The sequence below is a fragment of the Chroicocephalus ridibundus genome, chromosome 4 (genome assembly GCF_963924245.1).
Source record: "Chroicocephalus ridibundus chromosome 4, bChrRid1.1, whole genome shotgun sequence".
In the NCBI taxonomy this organism is placed as follows: Eukaryota; Metazoa; Chordata; class Aves; order Charadriiformes; family Laridae; genus Chroicocephalus; species Chroicocephalus ridibundus.
In genome coordinates, this window is record NC_086287.1 from 15,621,451 (window position 1) to 15,647,335 (window position 25,885).

The 25,885-nt window shown below is 41.9% G+C and overlaps 1 protein-coding gene across 5 annotated transcripts in view; it reads right to left on the reverse strand.

Moving 5' to 3' along the window:
• The window catches only part of SOX6 (SRY-box transcription factor 6), a 381,266-nt gene extending 358,162 nt beyond the window's left edge, over nt 1-23,104 (reverse strand). For 2 of the 5 annotated variants that reach the window (XM_063331729.1, XM_063331723.1), the window contains exon 1: nt 17,249-17,510. The gene's annotated coding sequence lies outside the window, so the exon portion shown is untranslated. Of the gene's footprint in view, nt 1-16,667; nt 16,892-17,248; nt 17,511-18,496; nt 18,555-22,943 lie in introns of those variants that run through there. The other 3 variants (XM_063331730.1, XM_063331731.1, XM_063331728.1) reach the window with 3 other exon arrangements.
• Between the last annotated feature and the right edge of the window lie 2,781 nt (nt 23,105-25,885).

Consider the following 25,885-nt stretch of genomic DNA (forward strand, 5'->3'; position numbering starts at 1 on the left):
TTTTGGTCAACTAGCATGGCATAAATAGCATAATCTCATAAATACCTCAATATAAATTTCAGAATTGACCCTACAAGCTTTTAGTGAACAGAACAGCCCAAAAATAATCAAATTATCTATTTACCTGAGCAAGGACCTCAGAATCATACCTCTTATTCCTGGCGGGGGGGGGGGGGGGGGGGAGAGAGAGAGAGAAAGAAAAATCCTACTCCAAAGAAAGAGGCACATTCTTCATGTAATTTTTCTCATGCCTGAAAGTAAGTATTAAATATATAGTACAAATTCTGCTAGTGTCTTGTTTATGATTAAACGGTATTGTTCAGTATTGTTCAACTTCTTAGTTGTCTGGGGTTTTTTTACTGGAAAAGTATTACTCTATTGTACACATTTTCATTTTTAATAGATGATTCACTTGCTTGATACTAAATGGAACAAATGCCATAGTAACGTAATCAAAAATACGCAGACATGTGTTTCCAAAATTAATTTTGATATTTCCTGTCACTGAACTTGCCTCATCAGAGCATAATAGTAATTTTATAGTTGTAGCAACGCTGATTTCACCACATAAGAATCTACAGGAACATTTGAATTTGCGCATGTTCAAGAATTATTTAATTTTTTGTCTTGAACAGCTACACAGCCAGTTCGTTTCAAATTCCTATCATCTTCCCTTTAAGTTGGGCAGAAACCGGATTCAGCATTTCCAAAGAATAAGAGTTGAAATCTATACACATTTAGTTTCTCTCTTACAAAAATAAGCAAGTCTCAAAAATCACTATTACACTTTTGCTTGCCATTTAAATTGCTTTCTCACTATTTAAAATGTGTATCTTGATCCTCTTAAGTAATTAGGCAATCAGTAAAAAAAGAATTTGGCCTATTACAATTATTGTTCAAGGCTTATTTTATATATGCACTGCAGGGGCTGTACTGAACGCTTATTTTATAAGAGTCCTTTTCCTCCTGTTTCACACAACATTTTTCAGAAAATAAGCAGTTGCACAAAAATGTTAACATATGGCAGTATTTTTGGAACTGCTGTAGAAATTAAAGGCAATAAAAATTGCCTTGGACAAGAAAGGACAAATAGGCCAAACCAAATAATTATTCTTGCAGCTTTCTTTAACCACTAACTCCATTTTATATGCAGTTTCCGATGTCTCATATTAAATCTGATCATATATATTTAATTCCATTCTTAAAAATTTCAGTAGACAACTTCAGTGCTAACCTACAACTGCCCTGTCAGAAAATCTTTGATGTCACAGCATAATAGCTCCTGAAAGAACAGCACTAATACTTAATGTAACATGAAACCAGGGCCCTGCAGTGGGGCTGTCTGCTGTCAGGAACAAACAGTTTCACTGCTGTTCCCCAGAAGTGACAAGATTGAGAACTAACAGGGCAGCACCTCCTCAGCGCTAAAGGAGACCTGTGCACCAGAGTCACTGGCAAATCCGATTTCATCATTTTAAATACATCGCCATCACTAAAAAAAAAATAAAAAACAAAAAAACCCAAACCTAAATAAAAATGCCCAGCATTGCAGCCATAGTTCATCTGAGATGTTCTCTTCATCTCTTGTAAATACAACTGTTCTGATGTGAAGACGAATTATTCCTATGCTGCAAATGATGAAACAGGAATCTGTGTTTATGTGGAATTTCTTTAAATTTCATGCTTCTAAAGATACTTGTGTTGCCCAATGCATCCTAAATTCTTTTCCAGAATTTATTATCTTGCTTGCTACGACCTTTGGATCTCTTCTATTTTAGTTGAAATTTTAAGACTATAAGTATCGCTAGGTGGCCTTCAGCAGAAAGCGTAAGATACCTTTCTCCATTGCTAATGCAGGTGATTACAGGCCCGCCTATGAACTTACTACCAGATTTTAACTAATGCAAACCACTGCATCCCACAGAAAGCACTGGACAGATCAGATTCTAAAATCTTACATTGCCCATGTTCTGAATGGCACCAAACAGTCACTTGGGCAGTGCCCCTGTCAGTGGAACTAAAGGCTCTCACAGGAGGTATAAGATACTTACAGAATCAGGGCCCATACGTCTCCACTTTGCACTCCATATTTTTACCTCTTTCGAAATATTTTTAAGATTCGCATGTAACATTGCTTTAGGTCAAAATATATTATTATACATGAGAGTACCAAGCTGCCATGGAAATCAGCTCCATTTCTGGATTTATTTTCTCTCTTGGAAAGCTGACTAGTCTATTTTATAAACTAGCAATAGCTGTATTTTTGAAGTTTATAAAACCTGCCCTCTGGCTAACTTGTAAACATAGGATATATTATCCTTTTGTTTGTAAAGCTTAATCCTACAACTGTCAAGCTGAATAAACCTTTAGAATAATAGTAAAAATACAAAAAAAACACCAGTCATCATTAACAGAAAATTGAACTCAGATTGAGATAAAAATGTCAGTGGCACCATTTTTGATACATTTTTTGGGAATACACATAAGACTGCTAACATTTTTATCATTCAAATTTCTCAAAATTATTCTTGGCCCATCTAATTTTAGAAGTCATGAAGTGATAAATGTTTTTTAAAAGTATCTATGTTTCACCATCCTCCTTCAATGAATCTCTGGTAGTTGGCAAAAAATAATTCTTTGTGTTTTAATCATGTAGGACCTTACTGACACTGAATTGGAAATGAGATTCTTCTTGTGGGTTCGAAGCGCATATCGATACAGCAGCATTAAAAACTATCTATCTGCTCATATATTTGCAACTCTTAGCATTTGTTCCCAGAACATACCTAAATACAATACCCATGGTACAAACACTGAATTAGAGACATTCTTTACACCTTGTAGTCTAAGAAGATTACACAAGAGGAAAGAAGGGTACTGTGAGTAAAGTAATATGTTTTCAATCATGGTCTGTGTCAGTGTCAAAACAAAGATAATGCCAAATTCTCCTACCTCTCTGTTCAGCGCCCTAAGTACTGGCACCCACCACTGCATGAGGCTTATATCGTTCCTCCTCTTATGAATGCAACTAGAATTGTTTAAGAAGCCACTGCTAGAACTCACTGTCCCTCCACTTAGACATTACATGGTTTGAGCTGTGGTTTCAACTACCTCCCTTTGCCACACAGTGACATTACATTTGAAATGTTCACACAGTCATTTACTGCACCTCAGCTGAGAGGCAGGAAAAAGAGAGCTAAACGTATGATTTCTTCTGTCCCTCCAGCTAGACGTGCAACAACATGCCTGTCTACACTCTAATCTAGGCTATATATATACACTTTACCTCAGCTATTTTAAAGATGGAGCATAAAAAGAAAGACAAAAAGTCAAGATTTAAGCTAGCACTTCACTGTACGCCTATTCCATCTTGGTGGGGGCAAGCAAAAACTCTTACACAGACAACTAAATTCTCTTTCCTCACTGGTTTGAAAAGACCAAGGTTTGTTCCTGCTGAGGAGAAACTGCATGCATTACCTTTGCCTGAAACATCTAGGATTTTCACAAATTTCTTCTTTTTTTAATTCAGTTTGTTCAGTTGATCCTTTATGATACTTGGTCATGAATTTAGAGAGAATAATGGACAAATAGGTAGGTAAAAAATAAAAAATATAACTGGGAATAATCATACAATAACAGAAAATTATTCTCTGGCTTCTGTAATTCTAACACCATTGAGGTAATGCCAAGATTATGCTTTGTAGCAGAACAGGTAAGAGGAGGAAGAAAACAATTAGAACCATTACCTTACATGGCCAAGACATTTTGAGTGAAGACCAAATATCTGACAGAACTGTCTAGAGATCTCAGTTCAGATAAAGCCCACTGCTAATTATTGCCTGAAGAACACTCTCTCAGAATGAGAAAAAAAGCTGGTAGAAAGCAGAGAGAACTTGGAAACAGAAAAAGTCATTATAAACAAATATAACTTATTTTCAGAACTTGATATACTAATTTTAGACAGGCATTCTTAATTTCTGCAGACAAACAACATAGTTCTAAACAAGGGAAGAAATAAAAACTGGGTTAAACATTGGTCTCGATATAAAATCTTAGCAATTTCATATTAAACATAAATTGATTATAAAGAACATATTTATTTAGCATCAGCAATTATGTAAAATGAGCCATTCCCTCTAGAGATTATCCATAGCCTTCTAGACAAAACAAGCCCCAGAAGCTTTTAATCCTGACCATGTTGCGGGCTGACCATTAAACAAAGGAGCAGGTCAGTAAGGAAATTTGTAAGCCAAAAAAAGATATAAACCACCACTAGTGAATAAGGATTCAGTCCTCCAAAGTGCTAAGCATGTTGGCTCCAATCCAACAAAGTACTCAACTACATGCTGAATTTTAAGCATATACATAGTCTCATTCCCACTGAGATTATTCACAGGCTTTAAAACTCATCATGTACTTATATAGTCTGTTGAACTAGGACCAGAGCACTTGGTATCCCCCAGGACTTGAACCCTGAGTGTTATCAGCTGGACCTGAAAGAGCTCAAGCAAATTCATTTTCTACCTGCCTTAGACAGTAACTCTGAACTTCATGCTAAAGATGTGAACCATTCAGAGATTACAAATTCAGATTACCCTTCTTCCACAACTACAAGTAGAAGAATGAGGGTTCAACAGCCATTCCTGTGGTCCACTGCAGCATTTTCTTTTGGTTTGGGTCAAAAAAGGAAAGATAAGAAAAGAAAAAAAAAAAGGAAAGAAACAAAGAAAGAAAAAAAAATTTCCTCTCCCCTGAGAAAAAAAAAACACAAGCTGCACAGTCCAGCTGTAAGAATCATCATTGCCTGAATTATTGGGAATAAATACCAACTATCCAATTGATCATTGCTGTTTGTTTTAATACAAAAATTGTGATAAGGGGCAAACTTCTCTTCATACATGTGATCCCATTCATTGTGGCTCCAGTGCCAGAGGACAGGCAGCCTGTGGCTGTCAATGACTTCTGGCAAATGAGAATCTCTCACCCAGCGATCGCCTTTACCACAGCTCTGGAATTCACCACGAGGGGACTGACACTCAAGCATGACCTATGAAAACTGGTGTAACACTGAGCTTGCTTTCAGACAAGCAAAACAGCAGAAGAGCAAAATGCAAATAAATTAATTTCTCACATCAAACAAGTAATGGCTAATGTTAAGCAGCCTTTTATCTGTGTGCAAAAGGGGTTGTTTGTTTTATGTTCTGCCTTTTCTTTTTTTTTATTTCAGGGCCCTATTCATTGCCAAAAAAAAAAAAAAAAAAGAAAAAAGAAAAAAAAGATATACCAAATATTTTTAAATACAAGTAAAGGCATTTTATCAGAATCTGAATTTTATAAAAAGCTTAGTAAGATACTGACACATTAATCAAGCAAAAAGTTGCACAGAAAAACTTCAGGTGAATAGAAAAAGCACATGCACCTTCATGTCTGAAACAAGATTTGAAACAAATTGTAAAAGACTATTTTGTGTAGTGGCTGCTGTGCATCATTTGGACAAGTATATTACACAGTCAGGGATGATGCTACTAACCCTGGACACTCTTAGAGACGCCGAGGATATATGGATCCTTCACTGGAAGTTTCAGTGGCTCAGTGCCTCCTATGATAAAGCTTCAGATTTCTTGTATTTTTGGACTGTCTCCCTGTTTCTTACCTCTACAACAAAACTAGCAGGCCAGCCTGCGTCTCAGTTATTTAACCATGGTGCAGCGGGCCCAGCCCAGCCTAACATGCACAGCTGGAAGACTGCAGGCCATGGTCTACTTCTCCTAAAAGAATTTTCTATCACAGGAAGTCAAAAAAACCCTCCCTCGTTAAAAGTACAAGAACTGCAGAACTTTCCAGAAAGCTGACAAGGTAGGAAAACTGTTTCCCTCTTACATAACACAATATTCCCAGTTCTGGAGGTTATGCATCCCAGTTATCAACAGCTGTTCAGTCATTACTCCCACTCTAAGCTCAATTAATATCCCATTTGATTGTGAGTGACAGAAATGCTCAATTTGATATCTCATCCTCAGTTTCCTGGGAAGTGGAAGAGCATAGGTGAAGAAGGAGAATAAAGTCATTAAGTATGCCTTGAAAGGCTGCATCCACTAATGCTGCTCTGCCCCCACACATCTTAGGCTTTTTCTGTCTCTCTGCTTCTCACCTTATCCTCTTTCTTCCTTTTCCCCCTTCTCGTTTCCTCTCATTCAAGTATTCTCCCTCCCTTCCCATCCACAGAAACTGACTACATCAGGTTCTAAAGCGCCTGTTTCATTTCTGCTTTGCTTTTAGCTAGTCTCAAGCCTTCATCACTAACAAGACCAAAAAGCTACCACTCCTCCATTCACAACTATTTTAAAGACATAAAATACAATTTCATTTCACGTTCAACATTCAGACCACAAACTGGTGTGCCAGTGTATTGGGTTTACTAATTTATACTGATAATTTAGAATATGTAAAGCCTTTCAACAATATTTGCTATCAGTCAGTTGCTAAAGGATCAGTAAAACACAAAAATCTTTAAGATTCATGCTAAGTATTCATGGGCTGTTCACACAAATATTTATGTACACATACAAGACTTGCTAAAAAATACAAAAATGACCAAACTGATCCACTCATTCCTTCCCCGGAAGCCTACTTTTTCTCAGACAGCAGGGACAGATAACTTGCATCCCAAAGTATTGTGAACAACTCGATGAGCAACAGAAAAGGAATATGGAGTTCAGTCTTGAATACAGTAAGTACTAAAGGGGACTTTTTTGACCACTGCATGTTATCTTCTCAAAAAGACAGCATTACACCATCTATTTAGAGAAGTTTTAATAATTTAAATGTATCAAGCTATTAGCAAATAGTGTCTGACTACAGATATGCATGTTCAACAGCAATAAGAGCATTACAGTGATTATTCAGTTCAACACATTCACTCTTCCCTCCCATCTTTGTCCTTTCATATCCCTTCCCCTCCTCTTCCTCTCCCTTTGATTTTTCATCCCTTCAAGAAGGCCCAATTCAGCACAGTGTGGCATCAGCAGAGACCAGCGACAGCCGCTGTTCCAGCTACAACAGTGAGTGGATTTGAAAAAAAAAAAAATCAAGGGACAGCTTTAAAGTTTGGGAGAGCTGTTTAAATTGAATATGTAATAACTCTACTGAGGATTTGGACTTTAGCTACACTCAATAGGGGTGCTTCATTACCTGCTTGTGGGAATGCCACTTGTCTGTGATGAGGTCACAGCCTCCTGGCGATAAATTCCATATCTGCTGTTTAGCCCGGTCAGCTGAAAACAAACTAGCAGATGCCATGCTGATTTGCATCTAGTTGCTATCGATACTAAAGAGACAATATGTGAAAGACAGGAAGTATCATACGGGAGCCACGCTTAGACAGTGTGAGGGGAAACAAGCGTTCACCTTCATCTAATCATCCCATGCTGAATTACTGAAATAGAAAGTCTTCCACAAGAGGAATGCAGTAATCAAAAACAGTTTGGGGCTGGATTTGTCTCTTACTGGTTTAGTTGTTATCCTAGGCATTTCTGTGCCACTTTGACGGGGGGGGGGGGGGGGGTAGAAGAATCCATCAGAAGTAGAATCAGCAACAGCTTATGCCTTGAAGTTTGTACTTCTATAAGAAATCACCCTTACATACAATTCAGCAAAACAATTTCCTCCTGTTCCTTTTGCTTTTGGACATGTTATACAATATACTCACATCATGAAAAATTGAATTCAGCCTGTCCAAGCGAAAACTACATAAATTAGAAACTCCAGCTCATTCCTCAGTAATTACTCTTTAGGTTGCTCAACTACCTTCTCTCTCCTACTCACATTTTCTCTTTCCCTGAAAAGACTATGTCTAACACTCACAGCATTCAAAGCCTTTCGCTTTTACACCATCATCTTGACTTTGTGTCTGTAATTTGATCCCATTCCATTCGAGCGTTGTGCAATGGTGTTTTTGAATCAACTGTTAGAGGACACACCCATTCACCCCATAAAACGCACGGCAGTATATCTGCACTAAAATACACTCTGGTGTATCTCCACTGCCATCGCTAATTAGAGTTTTTGTTACATGCTTAAAATAAACATTACATATTGAATCATTATTGTTTAGAGGCAACTGTGAAGATTAAAATAATAAGGAGACTTTTCACTGATACAGGAAAAAAAAAGGAATCACAAGGAAAGGCTGTGTACACAAGCGAGGAAAGAAAAAACTTTTTTGGCTTTCACCAAAGGCTGAGGGAAGATCCGCAAAGCAGGGAACAAAGGCCCACTTAATTGCTTGAATACTGAGTAGACATGGTCCCTTGAAGTCTAGGTTGAATGTTGTGGGTGAGCATACAGACGCACCTGAACTGACTCCACCGTGTCTATATGAGTTCGTATACGGAGGCAGCAAAGGGTGAAAAGTTAGAGGGATTGTTGCACCTAGTGGGGGCTACCTGAAACTTACCATCCCTGAGGAGCATCAGGCATGTGGTGCAGAAGCCCAAAGGCATGCTAACGCATAAGCTAACATATCCCCAACCTGTGCAAATCATTCTTGAAGAATAAAGGGAGCCTGTGATTTATTTACCTGCAGCAACAATATAGCTTCTAAGTAGAAAGGCTAACAGCATCTGCTCTTCAAGTCTAAGTAGCCAGATGCCAGAATAGCCAATATGAGCACATTCTTCCACCTTAAGGCAGAAAAGTGACTTCCCACTCAGAACTTTAAACCTCGGCAGAACTTCTGCCATAGGAACATTCTTTTTTTCTCTGGCAGGTATGCTGACAAATTTGTAACTTGGGGTATTCTAACAGTGATCAAAATACATAAATAACACCAGTAAGAAGAGTACAAAAGATCTGTTGTACTATGGCTCAGCGTAAATGAAAATGTTTTATCTTACTCCTTTTTCTAGAACATTAGGTGGCAATACTTTCTGTCTTTATCTCTTCTATTTCACATTTTTCCATCTCACTACACTCCTCTAAACTTACTCCTCACAGCTCATCCCAACACCAGTTGACTACCTTCTAACACACAAAATCAAGACAAAAATCAGATCACATCTAACTTGTTTTGAAATAAATGAAAAGGTTCCGTCATTACTTTCAAAGAGAAATACCACAGGTACCATAATTTCTATGTGGAAAGAACAGGTAGTATAATGGGAACCAGAGCCTATGGAAGGCAACCAGAAAGCATGAAAGGCTTTCCCTAGAATTCATCTTTGACCTTTTGGGCAAGCAATGAAAATAGATATAGCCAGCAGAATGTAAGAACGTATGCATGTAACTACCATAACAAAAATACTACTAAAAAATATATTGAAACATGTCTACTTCTGTACATAAAAAATTTTCATGTGTCCATCTACATATACTTGCACTAGAGGTTGAATAAAGTACATTCTTACTGCAATGGCCTACATGAATTCCTCAGCAGAAGAAAAATATTAAAGGATATGGGGGAAGACAATCCGCCCTCAGTAGATCAGGTGTGACTGAAAGAAAAAAAAGAAAATGTACAGACACAGCCTCCACCATTACAGGAAGCAGTCAGAATCCCCACGTGCTGCATGTACTATACCAGAAGTCCCACTGAAAGATTAGACATGGAGAGAGGGTTGATCTAATACGTCATTTACATGAGATGAATGCCTGTAAATGTCATCCTAAAGCCATAAGCAACATCACGTAGACAAACCTGATTCCACCCTAACTGAAACCAAGTTATTTTCTACCATGAATCCAGTGCAAGCAGAGCCTTCACATGCAACCCCTCTCCCAACACAATCACAGAAAGGTCTTTCCATTGAATCCAGAAGGAACTGCATCACGTCCTAAGGAATGCACTTGTGGCTAGAGTAAACTGGCACTCTTCCACTTAAGTAAATGGGAGTTACACTGGCTTGTGCCAGCTGAGAATCTGTCAAATATCAAATTATATCAAAATATTCCTCTGAAACAGCTCAATGTTCAAATACCATATATATTAAATCCTTCAAAATGTTAATTCTAATAATAATAAGGCATTCAGGCATACGGCACCCCTCTTATCCAGAAAACTCCCAAGATGGGATTCATTATCTAGTTCCACCTACTACTTCAATAGCTGGATTTGGTACTTCTGAGGTAAAATGCTGCGAGTGTCCTTAGCGCACTACTCTACTGCATTTAGGAAAGGAAGTGAGGATTAACTGAGCCACTTAAAACTATAAGAAGAATGTAGATGGGCAACTACATCCTATCTTAGCTGGAATTAGGCCATGACATTGAGGTTAACCCCCCTACTTGTGCAAAAATACCACGGGTTTTTACTAACCACAAATGGTCAGGAGCTCAGTTTAACAAGCCCATGCACAACAATAATACAGATGTAAAAAGCATGCAGAACAATCTCTGAAAGTGTGATATTCAAGCTCAAAGTACTCACGTATTCATACACCAATTGTAATGTAAAACTAGAAAAATGAAGCGAGATTGCAAGATTGCTGTAATACAATACTTTCACAGTACAAACATCTGTTTAAATATGAAGACTTCCTAAAAGCTTCATCTCAGTAGTTTTGGAGCATTAATGGATAGAGCCTCTGTAAAACGAGTATCTATGAGTAATGAGGAAATTTGCAGCGCTCGCTGCCTCCTCCGCACTGGGACACTGACCAATACAGTTTATGAAGTAAACAATTCAACAGCAGCCCTCCCGGAACAGCTCCTCACCAGGGCGATCTACTCAGGAATTAGTCACATTTATTCCAGAAAAGAGTATCCAGACAGGGAGTGCCCTGCAGTATTTTATGTCAATTTTCCCAGGTCAGCAGGTCCTTGGAGTAATGTATTATTTCTCCTTATGTTGTGTAGCAGTTGGAATTAGTAAATACATATTGTTTCATTACAAGAATTATGTTCCAGCACATGCATTTAATTTGCCATAAAGTATGGTATGTAAGAAATCACACCATCTACAATAAATCTAAAAAGATATTAGCATTTTTGTTTCTAATACAAGATATTTTGAGCGAGTAGTAAAATTTCAATGGTATATGGAAGGGGTCTTAGAGAAACACAAAAAAATATGACTATAAACAAGCCATCATTCTGGTAAGAGGAAATACAAACAACCAGAATAAAAATAGTTGATGCACAAAAGCCATAATGAGGGGGTTGCTCAAAAAATAACTTCTACTTTGAATGGTTTGGATGAAATACAAATTATCCACAGAAAAGTGTGGACTGGCATAAATGTTTGTACAAAATTATAAGTATATTTCTAGAAGTATGCAAGAGACAACCGCCTGCATGCTGCACAAGGTCCCAACAACGCTCTGCGTAAGTGCTAGTGCACAGAGTCCAAACCACTGCATTTTAATTACTATGCAGCCTCAGATATATTGCCTTTGATATGGAAATGTTCTTGTTCTCTCATCTTCACATACGGTCTCATGCACAGAAATCTTTATCTGATTCATAAAAAATAAACTAGAATCCAATCTCAACACCTGACCTCAGTGCTTAGAAGTTTTTTACTAAGCATGGTGTCACTATAAAAAGAATGGGTAATATTGGTGTAAAGTTAGATATTTGGAGCAATGATATGAAGGATTTGCAGTTAGGAATCAAATCAATACTGCACCTCTGAGGTTTTAGAGTTTCCTGTTGCCTTCTGTCAGTCTACCAGCGACTGGAGAAACAATTGACTGTACACCTTTCTATCTAGCTCAAGAAGAAAGGAAAAAATATTTAAATGACATCCTGTCTTACCGCCGATAGAAAAGATGTAACTTAGACACTTGGTATATGAAATAGGTTCTGAAATCTAATAAACCAGTAAACATCAAACTTGCCAGCTCTTTTTTTTTTTTAATTTGCACATAACATTTTTGTGCATATTTTAAAAAGGTATGCACAACAAAGTTCCCAGAGGAAGACGCAAAATGTTTCACAAGCTTTACTTTATCAAACAGGTAAAATGAACATAAAGAATTCTTAAAATACAAACCTAGTACTTTTCTATATCGTAAATTAATATGATGCCTGTAAGAAGGCTAAAAAATTTCGCTTTGACGAAACTTACCAGTCATTCGGAAAAAATATTAAATATTCAGACCTAGATAATTCTCCTAGCTCTATAGAATTACATTCTCTTTTTATAAAGAATACGATCTGTGTAACCCCTCTATAGAAGATAATGACCCATCTGTAAATCATTTTGTTGCAGGTTATCTGTTTTTTATCACTTCTAGTACCTGTCTGTGCCTGATATGATACCCTTAAACACATTAACTTGATGGAATGTTTCGCCTGACTTCAAAAAAACGTCGACTGATAGATATTTATTCTCCACTATAAATGAATGACTCTGATTAACCTAGTTTACCAATATACCTAATTTTATATTACTCTTTCCAATTCACAAGGCTCAAGAAATATTTGATTAAACTAACTTCTGAGCAATGATTTTAAAACTTGGGATACTGTTTTCTTTCTTCTTAATTTAAGGAGACAGTAAACATAAAACTGATATGAGTATTTTAAAATATACAAGAAGAGGAAAGAAATGTCTATGTACTGATTCTTGTTTCTTTAAGAGAAAATCCATTTTTCAGGTTCCTGTTGTACTAATTGAAAGAGAATTATTTAAAACTTCACTGAATACTTGAATATACGATGGGTATGTGTAGCAGTTTCACCAGTGCCAAAGAACTCTAGACTTTCTGAAAGACAGTAAACTAAAAATTGGCAGAAAATCTCTTACAATGATGTCACAAATATTTGTTGTTGCTACAGAATAATGTTTTAAAAGAACACCTACTTCTGTGCTGAAAAGGCTTTGGGAACATGTAATTATCCAGTTTTATCACTGTAGAAATCGGCTGCTTTCCAACAAATACGTCTATCAGATCTCTCTCTCCTGCGCAGAACTACATCTAAATAAATATACACGTATTTCATATAGACATCACACTGGCCCAAGTACACAACCTTACTGATGACAGCATTATACCATATTTTGTTGTTTTCACAATATGATGTCGTGGCCTGTAATGATACATTAATAGATACTGTGGGAGAATCGCATGTCTAAAAAATTCTGAATAGCTTGTATAAAATAAAAGGAAATTCAGTTTCTGTGTTATGGTAACAAGTCCCCTAAAGTTCCCATTCTTGCTGTTCTATCTAAGGAAAAAACAGAAAACGGTGTAAATAAAAATTACAGAAAAAGACACTGAGAGAGGTGCCTAGAAATCAGCTTACTAAGGCACAAACTTGAAAACTTGCACAAACGTGCACCTTTGTGTTTTGCTGCTACTTGACGAATAAGCTGTATGTGAACTACTGAATACCTCATAAAGCAGTACTTCTCTCACAGGTTCTGACATCATGCAGAAATGTTTCAAAGCTCTGTCTCTGTGATTTACTATATTAACTGAAATGTTTCAAAAATATGTCCTTGTATCACTTCAGCTGACATAGCTTATATATACACAAACAGCCCTATTTACATAACTTTTAAAACTTTAGTCATTACACACAACCTCTGCCAAACCAGACCACTGATCTTTAAAGTCACACTACAGAAAAAGAAATATACACCACCCCATTGTATGGGGTATAAAGAAAAGTGCATCACTGCTTCTCTTTCCTAAGTAATTTTTGTTCTGTGAAATAAATAAATAAATAAATTGACAGAAGCCTTTTAAATGGGATCTATACACTTTTAAGGGGAAAATCAAACCAACTGTAAAAGATTAATGGATATGCTTCCTGAAGTGATATCTCCCAAGGTGATTACAGTGTTTAGCAGATATAAGGTCATGACTAAAGAAACTTTCTAATGCCCACTGAGAAAAAACATATTTGGATTTGCCATTATCATGCAAAGCTCTGGCCTTTATTACCACAACATATTCCAAGGCCTCTAAGAACTGCAGACATACATGGATATTTTTGACTAAAAATACAATCAAAGATGCAAAAAACATGTCCAAAGGGATTTTTTTCCCCCATTGAGCAAAAGAAGTTCAGCTGGAAGTGACCACTAACAATTGTTGGCCACATATTAAAAACCACCGGCTAGGGAACAAGCACTGGCAGTTCCCACTTGTGAACAAAATCAAATTGACAAGTGAAGGCAACTAACTTTGGTCATCAAGTTATTATTTTCTACAAGTCAAGCACTAGTGGCCTTATGAAGGGAACTGATGGGCTCCACTTTGTTTCTCTTCTCACTTTCACCAGTGTGTAAATGTAGGAAGAAAAAAATGACGCAGAGATACCTAAGTTCAGCAGAGAATCAGCAATGTGCAGGGAGAGACAGCCATCTGTCTCACTCCCTTTATGCTACGTGTTGTACACATGGCACTCGTTTGCACCCTACGATCTAGCAGAAAAGGGAGCTACGTGAGCTTTGAAGCAGCCCAGCAAAGTCTCCCAGCACTACTGAAGCAGAGTACTGAACTGCAAAGAAGAGAGAGAAAATAATGCATTTAGCAGAGGATGCGAGCCTGCAGACCAAAGGGCCTCTTACATTCTCATCGCTGAATGAATTAAAGTTCTAGGGGAGGAGGCCGGAGAAATCAGAGTGAGCGAAACAAAAAGTGTGACAGGAGAAAAGGAGCCAGGAACCGTAAATCCGGGGACAGCGCGGGGAGACGCCAGCAGCCCGACCCCGCGGCCCGGCGGCCCTGGGAGGCGCGGGGTCCCCCGGCGGCGGCAGCTCCTTCCCCGCGGGGCTCCGGCTGCCCCCGCCCGCCGCGGGGCTGGGAGCCCTTCCGACAGTCCACCCGGCTCCGCGGGGCGCGGAGGGCCAGCCCCACCACCACCACCCCCCCGGGAGGGAGCTGCCGCTGGCACGCTGCGAGTGGCTGCGGGGGCCGGCCCGGTGGCCCCCGACCGCCCCAGCCGGCGACAGCGAGCGCGCCGCCGGGGCCCCGGGCCCCGCGCCCCCTCCCCCGGCCGCGGGAGTCCGTCGGCGGGCAGGGAAGCGGCCTGGGAGCGGTGCCCAGGGCTCACCTTCCCCTCCCCCCGGAGAAGTGCGCTTCGGAATGGTTTTGCAGGCGAGGTTGGCCGGGCTGCGCTTGGTGCATTGATTCCAAGTGCAGTGCCTGGTTTGGTTTCCGTATATTCTTTGGCTTTTAATAGCTAGCTGAGGAAAAAAGAAAGCATTATTGTTTTCTTTCTTTCCTTCTCTCATTGCCTATTCTAAATTTGACTCCAAAGTTTAAGCAGTTGAATTGGCTAATTCTGAATACAGTCTATTGAGAGACCAGACACAGCAGTATATCCCTGTATAGCAATAGATACAATGTGCTGAATTGGCAGTCTAATTATAAATGTGGCATTTGGACCTCCTTTCAGACCCAGTGCCACCTTACCTTATGAGGGAACTTCAACTACAGCAACTGTTCAAAACAAAATGCCATTACAGGATCAGCTTCACCCAACACTGGAACCAGCCAGGGGATTGTTTTACAAACAGCCTTTCTCACTTAACACAAGAATGTATTATAAGGAAAAGTTATGGATAGCGCAGAGTCTGAAGAAAACGCGTATGTAGTTTCTGCCAGGTGTTGAGCTACTTCAAACTGCAGCATACTCCAAATGACCTCATTATTTTCTTTTAAATGTACTCACTATAAATAGATTATTTCTTAGTTTTACTAGAATGAGCTGCTAGGTACGCTTGCTGTTTATATTCTGAGTGTAGTGTGCATATAACGTTGTGAGCACGGAAACACGCAAAATATCCTGGCTCAAAACAAAAACCTGCAATAAGATCTTGCCAAAGAATCACGGTGTGCTGAAAAAAGTTTTTTTAAGCGTCTTTTCCAGGGAAATATTTGTATATAATGGCAGACTACATGCACATATCTCACATTCATTCTCATTATTTACTTTATGGTATAATGGCTTAATTAAATGAGTGGGCACAAGCACGTCAATAAAACAAGTCAAGTCAAGTCGAAGTCTCAAAACAGGTTTCAAAATTACTCCATTACACGAATACAGAAAGGGAAATTCGTTAATTTTTGGACTTGAAACCCTGTTTGGGAACTGGATAAAACTGTTCTTCTGCCTTCACGATCAGCACTGAAGCTGGAAATACCAAAAATGTTAAAATGAGGGCAAAAGAAAACAGTAGGAACAAAGTGCCGCTCGTGTGCCGAAGGCTATTTAAATTAGCTTAATAAACATATACCTTATCTACAAACAGCAGGCGAAGATATATTACTTTATCACAGAAAGTTTCACCGTCTATGTTTTTGGGAAACACCCCTAGGACAGAAGTAATCTGTCGTCCCCAGGCTCCCACCAGGCTGACTTTCCCTGCAGCCCCCCCACCCCCGCCACTCAGACACAACACTAATTGTCTTTTCACGTTGCCACTTTCACTCCTTCCCGTCCTTAAAAAAAAAAAAAAAAAAAAAGAAAAGAAACAAAACACCCAACACCACCGTGAAACGGCCCGCAGAAAGCAAAGACAGCAATCAAATCGATCTGATCAGTGCCTCTGATTGACCTCAAGGCCCTGCTCTGCTAAAGCACACAGCCCCTGCTGCAAAGCGGGTTAACTGCTCGATGCTGCTCGACACGACTCGGGAAGGCAGCTGGGAAGCTCTCCCGGCAGAGGAGCGACTCTCTGGCAGCTCAATTATTAATGCACGCGTGGAAAGTACCTGCTCACATCACGCCTATATGTTCTCTCTCACGTATCTACACACGGCCGCGCTCACGCAGGGGCGACCCCGCCGCCGGTACACGCGTGCATGCATTACACGAGCGGGCTCGGCGGCAGCGCCGGTGCCCGCTCCTCCCCGGAGCAGGGCAAGCCGCAGAGGCACACTCATTAGCTCCCACTGATGATTCCTTTCAGGATCATGAATGGAACAATTGTCAAAAACTGCGGGAAAAAAAAACAAGCCCCGAGACTATTATATACAGACACAGCTTGTGTGCGCGCATGTGACATTTGCAGGCAACCCAGATTTGTTCATAAACTCTTCAGCATTATCCGAGATAAAACATTAAATTGCTTATACGGTTAAAGAGGCTTCTTATCCCCAATCAAAAAACAAACAGCTTCGAAGGTAGTGAAAGCCAGGAAAAGAACAAGCTCTCCACCAGACACACCTTGCCTTACTCGTATCCTACAGCACCGTCTGTAAACAGCTGCGCTAGCTTTTGCAACTGCCACTATTTTATTTTAAAAGAATAGTAGTAATAATAATAGTAAATGAAATACTTCCTGAAAACTTACTTTGCATTTAGTTTAGGCACTAGTCTTTTTTTCAGCTCGCAAAGGAAGCCGTTTTGTCCAGGTTAGGTATTGTCTACTTATGGATCAGCCTCTGGCTAAGGGTTTATTTTAATTTATGGCTTATGCATTCTTTTAAGGTCGATTTGCATGACCTCCGGCAAAGAGCTAAGGCAGCAAGAAATCCCAAGTCGAACGTTGCCACAAAGCGGCACACATCTCCCCTTCCCCGGGTGTAAACAGAGCTCTCTGATGATGGACTGCTTTCTTCCCCCCTCCCTGTGTATCACAAATTAGGGTGCGATATCAATTTTAAAGTTTTCAGTATAACTTTATCCAAACCCTCTGCTTGGAGAGATAAGGCGCCGCCACGGAACTGCAAATCCTCGGGACAGTGCCCCGGTGTGGCCAAAACCGGCATTACCACCTCCACTCCAGTAGCTTTGTATTATTCCATGCTCCGAGGATAGCACTCATTTGTGGCGAACTTCAAAGCAGTTACCCACCTCAAACTTAACGGAGAATTTAAAAGCACCACTAAACTCCCTTCGTCTTTCTCCATCCCGTGTCTTTTGGGGTTATCCGTGAAGAGAAACCCACGCGAGCACTTCGGAGTAATGACAGCAGCGCTCTGCTCTCAAAGATTTATTTCGGATTTTATTTTTCCTCTCTCTCTCTCTCTCTCTCCCTCTCGTGTTAGTTCCTTACGTACAGTATCTTCCCAGCACCATGTGTTCGCCTGCCGTGGGTGATCTTAAAATACAACGCTGATCTGTCACTACATTTTAAAATAAACTCTACACGGGAAGGATGAGAAAGTGTTGTGATTTGAAGGTACTGGGGTCCCTTAACATCTCGGAAACCTCGGGATTCAAACAGCCCCGGAAACTCGCATGGGGACGAGACTATAACTACTTTTCTCTACGAAGAAAAAAAAAAAAAAACCAACACAACACAACACCCTCGTGGTATAAAAGTAAATAATCGTGCATGGGGAGGCAGGGGGAAGGGGTGAATTCAGCAATGTTAAAAGCTAAACAACAGATCTACCTCCGGACGCTGCTGCTTCACTCAATTGCAACTAACAACCCATTAAAGACAGCGCAGGGGGAACCGGATTCTCTCCTGCAAAGCGACATAAATCCAGCGAAAACCCATTAAACCACCACCACCACCACCAAGCCACGCAGCACTACACACCACAGCAAACAACAGGTATACAACACAATAGGGCTTTTTTTTCCTGGTTACCTCCTCGGGATCCAGTGTGGCACAAAGCACTGGGAGAGCCTCCTTTTTTTTTTTTTTTGCAACGCGCTTCGGTAATTTTCATTAAAAAAAAAAAAAAAAAAAAAAAAAGAGGGAAGGAGGTGAAAGGGGAGAGAGAAAGAGGAATAAATAGGTGGTAATTCAGTAAAATAAAATAAATGAACTAGAGTCTGCTGGTGTTTCTCCGGGCCATGGATGTGCAGGATCCCGATCGTTAGAAGTTTGCGGATGGGTTGCCTGGAGATTTGGTTACAATCAGGTTCATTATTATTATTTTTTTTTCCCTCCTGAAACAAGTGAAGGCGATGGTTACTGCTGTCAATCTTGGCAATCAATGTGAGCGGCCATGTCGTAAGTATTCAAAGCATTTCCCGTCGTGCAACATCAGAAAGTGAGTGGCCAGGGCATTGATCTGAGGAAGGCAAAAGGAGGCAGGGCTCCCCCGCCCAGACAGCACAGGCAAGATGAGACAACACAGAGAGAGAGAGGGAGAGGGGAAGAGAGAGAGAGAGGGAGACTGAGAGCGAGCGAGCGGGGAAAGCAACAACTGCGGAGAAAGTGAGCACAAAACAGAAAGTGAAATCACCCCAGGCTGCCAGCCGCATCCCCGAGAAGCTATCACCACTCACATTGCTATTAGACAAATGAAACCTTAAACCTCTCTCCTCTAATGACCACTGATTGCCCGGAGTGGTGAGGAAAGGTACTAGAAAGTTACCGGGGAGGGGGTGCGAGGGCGGGGAGCCGAGGGCGGGCGGGGGCCGGAAAAGGAGGAGGGGGAGCGGGGGGGGGGGGGGGTCCCGGGAGAGCCGGTTCGCGGGGCCGGGGCTGCGCGGGGGGAGCGGCGTGTCACACGCCGGCCCTCCCCCGCCCGGCACGGCGCTTCCCGGGGAGTGCGTGGGGAGGCACACGCCAAAAAAGTCCTACCGGGCTCCCGCTCGCAAATCAAAAAAAAAAAAAAGAAGTCAAGGAGGGAGAGGAAAAAAAAAAAAAAGCGGGAGAGAGACGATCTGCAGGACATGGGAAGGACTGGTGGGGAAGCGGGGACGAGAAAGAAAGCACTCAGCAAGCGCTTACTGACAGTTGATAAATGGGGCTCTGAGGAGCCCGATCCCACAGCCCGGTCGGGGTAAAAACCAGATGAAACGTAAAGTATGAATTACACTGGAGAGGGGAGTCCGGCTGCAGGGACCCGGGGGAGAGGAAGGGGAGAGGAGGAAGGAGAAGGCACTCAGAGTCCACAAACTGTTTAGTGATGCGTTCAACAGAAAGGTAAAACGTGAGCACAGTTAGAAGGGAGAGACAGGTATGACCGGAGAAGAAAAAACTGATTTAGGACGGAGTCGAGCTGAAGTTGGGATTCTCGTGGCGACGACGAGAGATTTTAGCAGCGACAATATATAAATATCTCTCTTTCTGCCTACCAAAAAGCAACAGATAGGGACTCGACTATCAGCTTGAATACCAATTTAGGAACTCACGCTCCCTTGGAAGTGCTAATTGGGGGGGGAGGGAAATCTGGGAGAAAGAAGGGAAAACTATAAGGAACCGAGGAGAAAAATCAACCAGTGGCACAGAGTGCTGCAAAACCCAAGAAAGTCTCTCTGCTGTATTTTTACATGCCGAAGGTAAACATAAAAGAGTCTTTCAAACTGTCAGGGGCCCGCAGATCAGGTGGGCAAACAGCGCTGCAAAGCTAACGTCTCCCTCTTTTGATATTATTCACACCTAGGCTAAACTGTTGTTAAGATGGGAGTGCGGAAAGCAACCTCAAGCCCACAAAATGAGAGAGAGAGAGAGAAGTTGTTGATTCATCTCTGTATTTTTGGCACTTTCTCCCCATTTTCCAGAAGGCGCCTGGAACAGTTAGTAACAGAGAAACTTTTTAATTTTAAAATAGCTTCATAACTTATAGAGGCCAAAAAGACGAGGAGAAAGCCTGATTTCGCTTTCCTCCTCTCTCAAGTAGAAATTTGCGGAATAGGTTAGATCCAGAAGCATATTCAGCCCCACTGCGAATGAACCTTGCTTCATAAGGACGTGATGAAAATTGAGCATTAACGTGATGGCACAGGACTGATCTGATCTGGCTCTATTTCATTTTGTTAACAAGCTGTAAAACTCAACACACTACTAGCGTCGTGCACGTTGCATCCTATACCTTGCTATCCGAGGTACTATCGTCCCTCTCGAGTCGAGTCCAGGGAAAATGAGTTTTAAGTCAGAACCTCTTGGAATAGCGGACCTATTTTATACAGTATTTTTGGCAATTCCACTACGATAAAAGGAGCAATCAAGTCCTACTCGGCAAGCAGCAAACACCTTGAAACAGAACTTTAAAATTATCTAGTAAAGCTTTATCACCAAATTAGCTGGCTGCGGGCATAGTAGCTAATTTCCATGCATTCTTTCAATTTTAAGAAAAGATACTGAAAAACTGAAACTCGGAGACGGGGGGTAAATTGTAAGATTGTAAATACTGAGTTTGTATTCACCTGCGCTCAGCTAATTCAAAGTATTCACCTTGCTGCAGTTATCTGGGCTGTGGATTTAATATCAGGAAATAGCTGCCTTTCCAGACATTGCTATGTCCTTTTTAGTCTTAAATTATATGAATGATTGGTCACTAACACTTTCCTTGTAACACATTTAAACCTGCTGCAAATAAAGGAAACACCTTGACTTTTTGCATAACTAGTAGCTTTGGCGCGCTAAAATGAGCTCTGTAAGAAACGAGATGTAATCAGAATACAGGGACGAACTATCCTGCCCGAGTTTGCAAGCCCATCAGTTTGTTACTGGAAGTTTGTGGGTTTTTTTCTTTCAAGAAACAAACAGGAAAAAAAACACAAACCACCACTCCTCAAATGTAGCGTCCTCCTTATTAAGTACAAGCCGGTAATGGGACAAGAGATAATTAAGGCATCAGATAAATCTAACCGCCCACCTAGCTCCAAATCGGGGGAGCATCTCGCTGCACTCCCGAAAATCCTTTGCGGAGAATGACACTCGGCTGGGGCAGGACACCGCAGAGATGCGTCCACATTCCCAGGCGGAGCGCAAGGAATACTCTCCAGCTTGTTGCTTCCCCTGTGTGATCAATTAAGTTACAGATGCAACGCACAGTGCCAGGGAGCTACAACTTCTCCGCGGTAGAAAAAGAGGACTCCTTGGGCATTGTATGCAAATGTGCGAGTATGTGCGCTGCACAGGAATAATTGTGGTTCCCTCTTTGTTTGCATAAGTGAACACCCGCCGTGTAGATACGTATACACGTGCCGAGAAACAAGAAAACGCTTTTACTTTTAGCGTTGCCATACGTTTAGAGACCGCGTTTTAAATTGCTCCCCTCGCTTTTGCTTCATTAAGGCTGAAGCCAGGCAGAGCAGGGCAGGCAGCGCAGGCAGATGTTGAGGAGGGATGCTGAACTGCTGTGGGTCCTTGCGGAGGGAAGGGATCGGAGGCGCTCAGTTCACGTCGGGGCACTTACCTGTTCACAGCTGGCATTGCATTTTGCGCCGTCTCCCTCATTAAATACGTTAAAGTAAGGCAATATTCAACAAGCGAAGCAACCTGTCTATGTGTTGTTTTACATACCGCATCTTTAACATGATGAGCAAACCTACAACTCTTGTAGAGTTGGTGGAACAGCCTCAGAAGTTTTGATTCAAAGGGCAAGAAATTCTACCTTAAAAGTCATTCACCCAATTCTAAACTCCTCTCCCCAATTAATGCCGGACAATTAACAGACATATTTATAAATTCCCTCTGCTGAACCTCTCCGACAATGAAGACTTTTTATAGGCTTGTTAAAGATGTTCAGAGAAACTTTTGCAAAATAATCAACAGCATCTGAGAGAAAGCTAAAGGAAAAGAAGTTAAAGCCTGATCATATGATTGGGAGAAAGTTTTGTTAGACTAGATAGAAGCATATTATGGCACGTTTCTTCATAAGCAAACCCATCATCTGATACGAGTTCCCCTAGAAAAAGAACCTCTGGCGATCTCCTCAAAATTTAGGGGACGTTTGCATCTTATAACGCCCAAAGCTAAAGATCTGACTGAAAACAAAAACTCTGAATTCCTTACAGCGTCATCTGCCAACACAATGTATTGTCCTGGCGGAAAGAGGATCAAGCGGATTTTAATTTCATTTGAAACTGTGCATCATCTTGATAGTGAAGCAAAAAGCCGCAGCAACAGTCTCCCCACTCCACCCCCCCGGTCCAAAAAAAAAAGGGGGGGGGGAAGTGGAAAAACCACATAAAGTTTTACAAAGAAAATAACAGCAAGTTTGACATGAAAACCCCTTCCTGTCTCGGAAAGTTCATTTTAAAGGTCCCCTCTGTAAATCTAAAGTGCAAACACCAGGCTAAGGTAGTGAGTGGCTGGAATTTGCATGCTGATAAGAGAAGGCTGTTGTACTTACAGTGACAGAGGGCAGGCTGCGGAAGAAAAGCTGTTTGTGTTAGCCTGAGAGTCACCCAGGGCTGCAATGAGAGGAGAAGAGAGGAGTGGGAGTGCCAAGCTGGATACACCTTCACCGCATCTCATCACATCTGCCAGCCTCTCTCTCCCTCTCTCTTTCATTTCCACATTCCCTTTGTTCCTGAAAAAAAAAATCTACACGTCACATCAGTCCCCAGATGCAGTCTACACCAAAGAAAAAAAATGAATAATTCAATCAAACTGTGCATAGTCTCTAAGGCAATAAATCTATTGCACTTAAAGAAACGAAGGGTAATTACCGCTATAGAATTAGAATAAGGCCAGAGCGCGCAGGGATCCCAGGGTCTGTAAACTCCACGGTCAAATAAAGTTTCATTTATTTAATCCTTTGACAACCCCAATGTAAACTAAAGGGGAGGATCGGAACTTATTCCGGTTGGGTTTGAAAATGCTTGGAGTGAATGTTATAAAAGGAGAGCGCCCGTGATCTGTAACAAACACAATGCAAGGAAGTAGAAGTGTTTCGCTGCATCACCTCCAGGGTCCGTTCCCCCCTCCCTAATGAAGAGCAGACCACACTCCCACTTCCACCGGCTTCTGCTGCTCTCTGCAAGTGCAACGGGAATCGCTGGCAGCCAGCAGCCGCCTTACCTGCTCCTAGATTGCCAATAAAGCCTGACAAAAACTCAGGGTAACCGGCAATTTTGTTCCACGCTCTGGCGGAGAGAAGCCATGGGGAATTTGCGCCGGCACGGATTGACTCGAAACGCTGCCCCTGACTTCTGGATTTGTGCTGGGCTGAGTTTGGGGACTGCCTGCCGGGGGGCGGGGGGAGCACGCTGGGGAGCGGATCCCAGCTGGGCAGTCGGCGGCAGCGCTGCCGGAGCCCTGCGACAGACCGGCCGAGGTAGGATGGAGGAGAGCCACACTTTTCCCTCTCCTACCTCTAACGTTGCTCTCTCGGCTCGGAGGTAAGATGACTCTATATTGTGTTTATTCTCTCCGGGTAACTCAGGTCCCAGGGGCATGCTTCTGTATTAACATGAGGGCGGCGGCTCAGGGCTGTGTCTCAGATCGTTATACTCAAATCAAACTGGAGTTTAACGTCGGCATCTGCCGCTTTACACTTTCAATCACGTTCTTTGTAAACTTCTCCTGGGGAGGCTGGGGGAGGAGAGAGACAAGGAGGGGAAAAAAACAACCCCAGGTGAGACCTCGCTGATCAGACTCTCGCTCTTGTTCAGCCGGCCTTTGTGCGGCTGGGAAGATTAAAACATCTTCCACTGACGTAGAGCATCGCGCATCTTCTATACTTGAACCGCTTTAATAGACAGTTTTGATTTATCCAAAACATTAACGGAACTGTTATTCTAATAAAGGTAAACTAGAAAACACACTTGCCTCCCCGCTCACTTGGGCTTTGTTTATGTGCTTAAAACGCCACCGTGAGGCGAGTGCAAATAAAGCAGCGAGAGCAGCCGCCTGCCAAGGAGCTCTCGGATTAACACTTCGCAAAGCAAAACAAACAGCGTTAGCGGCAGCGCGAAAGTCATCGAAGAACCCGCTGCCGGCGGGCGCGGGGTCGGTGGCTCCGCCGCGGGAGCGCCGCCCGGCCGCCTCCCCCCGCCCCGGCGGGCTCCGGGCGAGCACACGCACACTCCCGCTCGAGGGAAGGAAGGGCAGCACTTAAGGCGAATTTAGGGAGATGGGAATACACAAAGAAAAAAAGCCAACGACAGTGTTTTCCTTAATCCGAGTCCCTCTTCTTCCTCCGCCTTTCCCGCAAGCGCTGAGCGCACCCTGCCCTTCCCCCAGCGGGACTCGGGGGGGTGAGGAAGGCGCACCCCGGCCCCTCTCCTCCCGCCGGCACCGGCTCCGCAAAACGCCTCCGACCGCTCTGCCCGAGGGCAGTTTCCTCTGGCAGCGTGTGCCAGGGAGCACTTCTGACTCCTCTGCCCATCTTCTTTCCTCCCCCTTCCCCGGCCAAAATCAGGCCAGCTACACAGCCCAGGATTTTCCTTCTCAAGTCTTTTAGGTGATTTCAAGTCAAAGGCTGGGTTTATAGTTTATAATCTACACTCGATTTATTTTTTTTGAATGGAAGGGGAATGCAAAAAAGAAAAAAAGACAGGCTGTTATGACCCAGTAACAGTACCTGGGGTGACACTGTTAAAAGTTGTGGGCAAGACTCTGCACGGTGAGTTTCTTAGGCACTCTCCAGGCGCAAGAAAGCTATAGGAGTGGATCAGCTTTAGGAGAATGATCCTGTTATATAGGGGCACAATGCATCACAATAAATGTATATCATCATAAATGCAGCTCTCAGCCCTACTCCCACGAAAAGCCTTAAACCAGGTAGGGGTCCTCTCGTGGGACTTTTAGCTGCTGGTGGGATTGATGCTCTCCCCCAGCCACCGGAAAGCATTCGTCACATCAGGGCATCCTGGCACCCAGAAAAGCACTAAACTTCACCGGCAAAGTTGAAGTCACCAAACTCTTGGCTACAAGTTGCACTGGCAGCTCTGCAAATGAATCATGAGAATGCTAGTAACAAGTTTAAAAAAAAAAAAAAGGCAATTACATTCAGCTGTGATTGGAAATCACAGTAAGACTGAATACCTGATACTTTGCAGGTAGAGAGTAAAAAAGAAAAACAGCAGCGTGACTATGGAGGGTGCAAGCATTTCCACTGAAATGCTGCTCTTATTCTGGGTATTTCACCTAACAGCTGGATTTGCCTACTTGTCATTTTAATAATTTTTCTACTCCCATCTCTTAATAGGATGACCATAAAACACAGTTAACATATAAAAAAAGCAGTTCAAGATTAACAATTATTTTAAATGTACTTTTTCAGAAGCCACTAAAAGCCAAGCAAGAAACGCTTACAGCAATCATCACTGTCATACTATGCCATCTCTT